Source organism: Lissotriton vulgaris, unplaced genomic scaffold (genome assembly GCF_964263255.1).
Source record: "Lissotriton vulgaris unplaced genomic scaffold, aLisVul1.2 SCAFFOLD_5093, whole genome shotgun sequence".
NCBI classification, from domain to species: domain Eukaryota; kingdom Metazoa; phylum Chordata; class Amphibia; order Caudata; family Salamandridae; genus Lissotriton; species Lissotriton vulgaris.
The window spans coordinates 74,485-82,760 of NW_028241621.1; positions in this window are offsets into that span (position 1 = coordinate 74,485).

Consider the following 8,276-nt stretch of genomic DNA (forward strand, 5'->3'; position numbering starts at 1 on the left):
GTTTATATGACTTGCTCTGCACTCGAATCACATATGTATACTGTCATTGAGCTATTGCAATTGAAACAAAATAATTAAGCTGCATTTAAGTGTTTTCTGGCTTCGGTTAACTAGACTTCAATTAGTCCTTGTCGCCAATTTGTTTAAAATGGATGTCTCGTCATGATGTTCATTTATTTCTCGGTCTATTTTTTTTTTGTTTCACACTATAAGCAGCAAGACACGAATTGTTTATTTCTGTATGAGAAATGATTCTCGATAAACTGCTAAAGGACACCTTTTGGTAACAGCTCAGGGCTTTTCCTGCTAACACACTGAATTGCATTCATAAACAATGGCTCTCTGTGGTTATGTGAGTCGCCTGTTCTAACACCTCAGGACGGCTTTAGGCCAGAAGGGGCGAGTCAGTATTCATGCGGTGGGCTAATGCCAAGGGGATAGAGTCATGTGACGTTTTAAACTGGGAACATGTGATTTGTTCGAGCAATGGTCATACCATGCTGGCTTTCCAATTTTATAAGATGCAGTGATGAAAATGGCTGTATAAACCCTCAAGTTTGGGAGTGAGCCAGAGGTCTGTCCTGAGCCTCCAGGGATGCTGTCTGATCACTTGCTGATCTTGCTGTGCAGTTGAGACTTAGCATTTCGCCGGTTTTTGCTCGTTCTTTTAATATTCTAGATTTAATAGCTTTGATGTAACTCAACGAGATAACTGCTGCGTCTGCATTTTCATTATTTCTGTTTCGTACCTTTGAAGTTCTTGTAATAAACCTTCATCATTTTCCTAAATTTCTGATCTCAAAGTCCCATTTTAAATTAGTATTTTCTAGGGGTGGGCGAAATACTCTGCTCCGTCAGCGGAGTTTGCGGAGTTTTGCGCACTCCACACTCCATGCAGAGTGCGGAGTTTCAAAAAACTCAGCGAAGTGCCGCAGAGCGTAGTTTTTTCTATTGAGTGGCTCGCCAACAGTAAGTTGGGAAGCGTTCGTGGGAAAAATCACCCGCTAGACCTCCTCCCGGCTGACTTTTCATCAGGGGCAGTTGCGGCGGGTCACAAACGCTCTCGTTGAGTAATCTGCTGTTCGGGTTGAGGAAGCTGCCACTCAAGTAGAATGTCTATTCGAGCGGTAGAAAGCAGCAGTGCCCTCTGGCCCGATGCATACTGTTGTTTGTGCTGATTTTACAGCTCGGGACAAACACCCAACATTAGAAAAACAGTGTGAGCAGCACAAATAACAGACTCTGCTGTTGGCTTAACTCTGTGGAGCGCGGCAGAGTTTTTCTGGCACTTCCCGGAGTTCTGCGGTGTAAAACTCAGCAAACTCTGCCCAGGCTCTGCCTAGTGCTGTGCCCTTACACACAGGTTGACGCAGGCAGCCGAGTAGAGTTATGTGTTCTTCTTTATTAGATGCAAGAGAATAAGAACATCAGTCCATATCCCTATTCCAGCCTGCCTGCTGCTCGGCCAGTCTCCAGCAGTCACCACTCATCCACACAGGCACCCAGGCACTCCAATACCAGCTCTCACTCTGCCTGAGCAGCTAGGAGACAACTAGGCTGGATTACTTACCATGACACTTAAGAGGATGTAACACTTAGAGCTAGATGTAGGTAATCACAATTTACCGATTCTTAAATACCGAATTTTACCGATTCGGTATTTAAGAATCGGTAAATGTGATGTAGGTAATAAATCTGTAAAAGTTACTGATTCGGTAATATTCCTTATTAACGAATCGGTAATACCGATTCGGTAATGAAGAATACCTTCCCATTCATTCCTATGGACCTGGAGGCCCATAGGAATGAATGGGAAGCCATTCACTGTTACAGATTCGTTAAATACAGAATCGGTAATAGCTGGAGCATATTCAAGCGTGTCAGGGTGTCACATTGACACCCTATTGCACCCCTGAATCATGCATGTGTGCACATGTGACGCACATACATGCCCCAAGGGCATGTAGGTCTGCCGCTTGGCACTTTTAAAAAAGCAAATAATTGCTTTTTTAAAGGTATTCGATATTTACCACCAACTTGTAGTTGGTGGTAAATAACGAATCCTTAAAGCAGAAATGCACTCACTTGAGAGCTTCCTACATGGGTTTTAAGGATTCGGTATTTTACCGATTACTTAAAATAACGAATCGGTAAATTAACGAATATTTATTTTGGGCTTCCTACATTGGAAAGGGCTAAATACCGGTCGGTAACGGGAAAATTACCGATTTTCGGCCGTTACCGACCAGTATTAAGCTTCCTACATCTGGCCCTAAGTATTTTCTTGTTGATGGTATTTCGAAAAGTTGACTTGAATCTTCTGTCTAGGGATGCATTAATTAATAGGTTTTGATGTTAACACTGTTTCTGTTTCACCCAATATTGGGTGCACCCCAGTCATGCAGAGTGTCTAGGGGTTCAGGAAGTACACAGATGACGTCAGTAATTTCATCAACAATGTCATTTATACATCATGAGTGTGCACTGCGTGAGGTCATAAGCAGTGCATGGTGGTGCACACATTGTAGTTACTTCAGTAAACTGTAGCTGGCTAACTTCTGAGGTTATTTTTGTTTATTTATTACCATTAGTGAGTGTGGGGCGGGACAGCGACTCATGAAAGGTGATCTCTGGAGTGGGTCACGATGCCTCTCCCATTATTGGAAACGTCTTCAGCAATGTCATTAAAGATGTCATTTCACATGTCATCCATGATGTAACACGAGAGGACATGCGCAGAGCATGCTTAGGGTGCAAGTTATACGCACCTCAGTAAACTATAAACAGTGATTTTTAGTGGTGTTTTCTTTTTTAAATGTCAGTTTTTTACCATATTTTAACACCTAACTGTAACGTCACTTTAACCTTTGTTTTTTTGCTGTGACTATGTATCTATATATGTTATCATTTTCAGAAGTTCACATGTTTTTCAATGGATAGGTTTGTGAAAAGTTTCTTGAAAATAAGAAAAGAGCAGGCCTATTGTTGTTATAAGCAGGGTGGCTTCTGCGGTCGCATGTCAAATAAGTGAAGGGATGCACACCATTCTTTTTATTTTTTGTTCTTCAAGTGATTCCAGCCTTTATAAAGTTCGCGTGCAGAATGGTTATTCTGGCCAGCCCCTTTGCCATTTAGAAAGATAAACCTGTTTAGGGTGGAGCTCCATTCAGCTCCATGAAGCCATTTGCACAGCGTCATGCCGCCCTTGGCGTGCATGTTTATTTCGAAGGTAGTTTAACCATTTATCAGTAGTAATCCTAATGTTGCTTCCAATTTTTTCGCTTATCTTAATCATGTGCATTTTCATCTTCCTTTATCCAAATCCACCAACACGATTGATGTGCCAATTTTCAGCTTTCTATTATTAGCGGTCGCATGGCACATTTCCAAAGAAGTGCCACCGCAAGAAGCAGAAATGATCCTGTGATTCTGCAGTCAATAAAGATGGCCTCCAGGGAAACTGAAGGAAAAATGGATGAAGGAAACAGTTCTGCAGCCGCTGGAATGTGTTCAGAACAGGGGTCTTCAAACTGGGGGGCGGTCCCCCGTAGGGGGGCCTCAAGTGATACCAGGGTGGGCACCAGGCTCCAGCTAAAAATAGCATTTTGCTGATAACAGTGCTTTGTTTTGGGGGGTTGGGAAAGTAAGCTGTTCTGTAATGGCCCATCACTAACATCTTTTGTCATTTACATTATGCCTGGGCGTAGTTGGCGAAGGTTTGCTACGTGGAACTCCGCAAAGTTACAAAAAAACTCCTCAAAGTTCTGCGAGCGGTGGAGTGCAGTGTGAACTGCAGTTTGTGTTGGCATTCCTGCCGCTCGGGTAGAAATTCTATCCAAGCGGCAGCTCGCACTCGCAAACTTGCCGTTCGCGATCGCAAACTTACTGTTCATGCTCGCGAGTGGAGAAGAAACTCTGGTGCACATCGCGAAGCTGAGTTTTTTTCACTACGTGAGCTGCAGAAAACTCTGCAAACTCTGCGAACTGAGTGAAGTTCACCACCCGGAATTTCAAATCCTGGCAGGGAGAAGGCGCCAAAAGTGAAGGGACTCCAAATATTTTTTAAAACCCCCACCTTCATTTCTAATAATCACAATGTGGATACCTTTTCACTGGCCCATTAATATTAAACATCGTGCCATTAAGGAGCAGTTGGGACAACGGCCCGTATCAATCAAGGCTATGCACAAAGGGCGATTTTGTCCAACATTAAACGTCACGGGTATTAATAGTGAATAGCTTTCCTGCCTACGAAGCCTGATGGCTGCAACATTCCGCGAGAGCTCTGTGGACTTGCAATGTTTGTTTACAGATCATCATCAGGGATTTAAAAGATCAACAGCAGCTTTTCTGGTGTAAATACTGCTTCCTGTATTCAGCATAGAGCTGCTGGGGTCGGGCATGTTTATTATCCCTGTCAATGACCTCTTCGACTGATCCCGCTGATGCGCATTGATTGGATGTGACACAACTGTGTGCCTTGAAGGGATCCCACTGCTGCTCATTGGTTGGGTATAACATGACTGCGTGCCTGGAAGGGATCCCACTGCTGCTCATTGATTGGGTGTGACACAACTGTGTGCCTTGAGGGGATCCCACTGCTGCTCATTGATTGGGTGTGACATGACTGCGTATGTGGAAGGGTTCAAGCTGCTGCTCATTGGTTGGGTGTGAAACGACTGCTGGCCTGGAAGGGATCCTGCTGCTGCTCATTGGTTGGGTATAACATGACTGTGTGCCTGGAAGAGATCCCACTGCTGCTCATTGGTTGGGTATAACATGACTGCGTGCCTGGAAGGGATCCCACTGCTGCTCATTGGTTGGGTATAACATGACTGCGTGCTTGGAAGGGATCCCACTGCTGCTCATTGGTTGGGTGTGATATGATTACTTGCCTGGAAGGGATCCTGCTGCTGCTCATTGGTTGGGTGTGACACGACTGCGTGCCTGGAAGGGATCCCACTGCTGCTCATTGGTTGGGTGTGATATGATTTCAGAGATCCTGCTGCTGCTCATTGGTTGGGTATAACATGACTGTGTGCCTGGAAGAGTTTCCACTGGTGCTCATTGGTTGGGTGTGACACAACTGTGTGGCTGAAAGGGATCCTGCTGCTTCTCTTTGGTTGGGTGTGACATGACTGCATGCCTGGAAGGGATCCCTCTGCTGCTCATTAGTTGGGTGAGACACAACTGTGTGCCTAGAAGGGATCATGCTGCTGCCCTTTAGTTGGGTCTGACATGACTGCTTGCCTTGAAGGGATCCCACTGCTGCTCATTGATTGGGTGTGCAACATTGGTGCACCTGTTATGGATCCTGCTGCTGCTCTTTAGTTGGTGGTCGATATAACTGCTTGCCAGGAAGGGATCCTGATGCTGCTTCTCTTTGATTGGGTGTGACACAAATGTGTGCCTGGAAAGGATCCTGCTGCTGGTCATTGGTTGGGTGTGACATGACCCCGTGCCTGGAAGACATCCCTCTGCTGCTCATTGGTTGGGTGTGACACAAAAGTGTGCCCGGAAGGGATCTCGCCACTGTTCATTGATTGGATGTGACATGACTGCCTTCCAGAGAGGGATCTAACTGCTGCTCTTCATTTGATTGTGACATGACTGTGTGCCTGTAATGGATCCCGCTGTGGTTCATTGGTTGGGTGTGACATGACTGTGTGCCTAGAAGGGATCCCACTACTGTTCATTGATTGTATGTGACATGACTGCATGCCTGGAAGGGTTCCTGCTGCTGTTCATCGATTGTGTTGACATTACTGCATGCCTGGAATGGACTCCGCTGCAGTTCATTGGTTGGGTGTGACATGATTGTGTGTCTGGAAGGGATCATGCTGCTGCTCTTTAGTTGAGTGTGATATGTCTGCGTGCCTTGAAGAGCTCCTGCTGCTCCTTATTGGTTGGGTGTGACACAACTGCGTGCCTGGTAGGGATTCCATTCCGGCTTATTGATTTGGTGTGACATGACTGGTTGCCTGGAAGGGATCCCGCTGCTGATCATTGGTTGGGTGTGACATGACTGGTTGCCTGGAAGGGATCCCGCTGCTGATCATTGGTTGGGTGTGACACGAATGCTTGCCTGTAAGAGATCCTACTGCTGCTCAGTGGTTGTGTGTCACATGACTGCATGCCTGGAAGGGATCCTGCTGCTGCTTCTCTTTGATTGGGTGTGACAAAACGGTGTCCCTGTAAGGGATCCTGCTGCTTCTCATTGGTTGGGTGTGACATTCGTGCATGCCCAGAAGGGATCTAACTGCACATTGATTGGGTGTGACCTTATTGGGTGCCTGAAAGGGATCCTGCTCATTGGTTGGGTGTAACACAACTGGGTGCCTGGAAGGGATCCTGCTGCTGCTGTTTAGTTGATTGTGAAATGAATGTGTGCCTGGAAGGGATCCCACTGCTGTTCATTGATTGTGTGTGACATCACTGCATGCCTGTGTTAAAATATAATGTCTGCTAGTGCTTTTCCCTGTCCAATTAGATCAAGCAGTTTCTTGTGAGCCTGACACTTAATTACTGCTACCTGCTTGGGGAGGAGGACCGCTTCTGTTAATGCGGAGACTAGATCTCCGTGTAGGATGGATGTGCCGTGTGACGTCAGGAACCCTCTTTCACTCCAAAGGAGCCCGAACCACCCAAAAGGTGTACTGGCTATCAGTGTATATGTTGACTGTTGTGCCGGCTGCTAAAATGCAAGTTCGTGTAAGGGCGATGAGCTCAGCTGCCTGGGCAGATCGTTGGGCGATGCGGGCTGTTTCTACACGACCAGCTGAGGAACACCAACCCTTCAACACGACCAGCTGAGGAGCACCTACCCATCAACACTACCAGCTGAGGAGCAACGACCCATCAACACTACCAGCTGAGGAGCAACGACCCATCAACACTACCAGCTGAGGAGCAACGACCCATCAACACGACCAGCTGAGGAGCACCTACCTATCAACACGACCAGCTGAGGAGCACCAACCCAGCAACACGACCAGCTGAAGAGCACCAACCCAGCAACACTACCAGCTGAGGAGCAACGACCCATCAACACGACCAGCTGAGAAGCATCTACCTATCAACATGACCAGCTGAGAAGCACCTACCCATCAACACTACCAGCTGAGGAGCAACGACCCATCAACACTACCAGCTGAGGAGCAACGACCCATCAACACGACCAGCTGAGGAGCACCTACCTATCAACACGACCAGCTGAGGAGCACCAACCCAGCAACACGACCAGCTGAAGAGCACCAACCCAGCAACACTACCAGCTGAGGAGCAACGACCCATCAACACGACCAGCTGAGAAGCATCTACCTATCAACATGACCAGCTGAGAAGCACCTACCCATCAACACTACCAGCTGAGGAGCAACGACCCATCAACACTACCAGCTGAGGAGCAACAACCCATCAACACGACCAGCTGAGGAGCACCTACCCATCAGCACTACCAGCTGAGGAGCAACGACCCATCAACACTACCAGCTGAAGAGCAACGACCCATCAACACGACCAGCTGAGGAGCACCTACCTATCAACACGACCAGCTGAGGAGCACCAACCCAGCAACACGACCAGCTGAAGAGCACCTACCCATCAACACTACCAGCTGAGGAGCAACGGCCTATCAACAGGACCAGCTGAGAAGCATCTACCTATCAACATGACCAGCTGAGAAGCACCTACCCATCAACATGATTAGCTGAGGAGCACCTACCCACCAACATGACCAGCTGAGGAGCAACGACCCATCAACACGACCAGCTGAGGAGCACCTACCCATCAACACGACCAGCTGAGGAGCAACGACCCATCAACACAACCAGCTAAGGCGCACCTACCCTTCAACACGACCAGCTGAGGAGCAACGACCCATCAACACTACCAGCTGAGGAGCAACGACCCATCTACACGACCAGCTGAGGAGCACCTACCCATCAACACGACCAGCTGAGGAGCAACGACCCATCAACACAACCAGCTAAGGCGCACCTACCCTTCAACACGACCAGCTGAGGAGCAACGACCCATCAACACAACCAGCTAAGGCGCACCTACCCTTCAACACGACCAGCTGAGGAGCAACGACCCATCAACACAACCAGCTAAGGCGCACCTACCCATCAACACGACCACGGTGTCTCTTTGTTGAGGATTGGCAAGTGAAGGAACCAGGTAAGGAGCTTGTGAGGACCAACTCTATAACGCGACCAGGTGAGGAGCCTGGAAGCATCAAGCTCCGAAAGGCCATGCCTGGCGTCTTTCTCTGC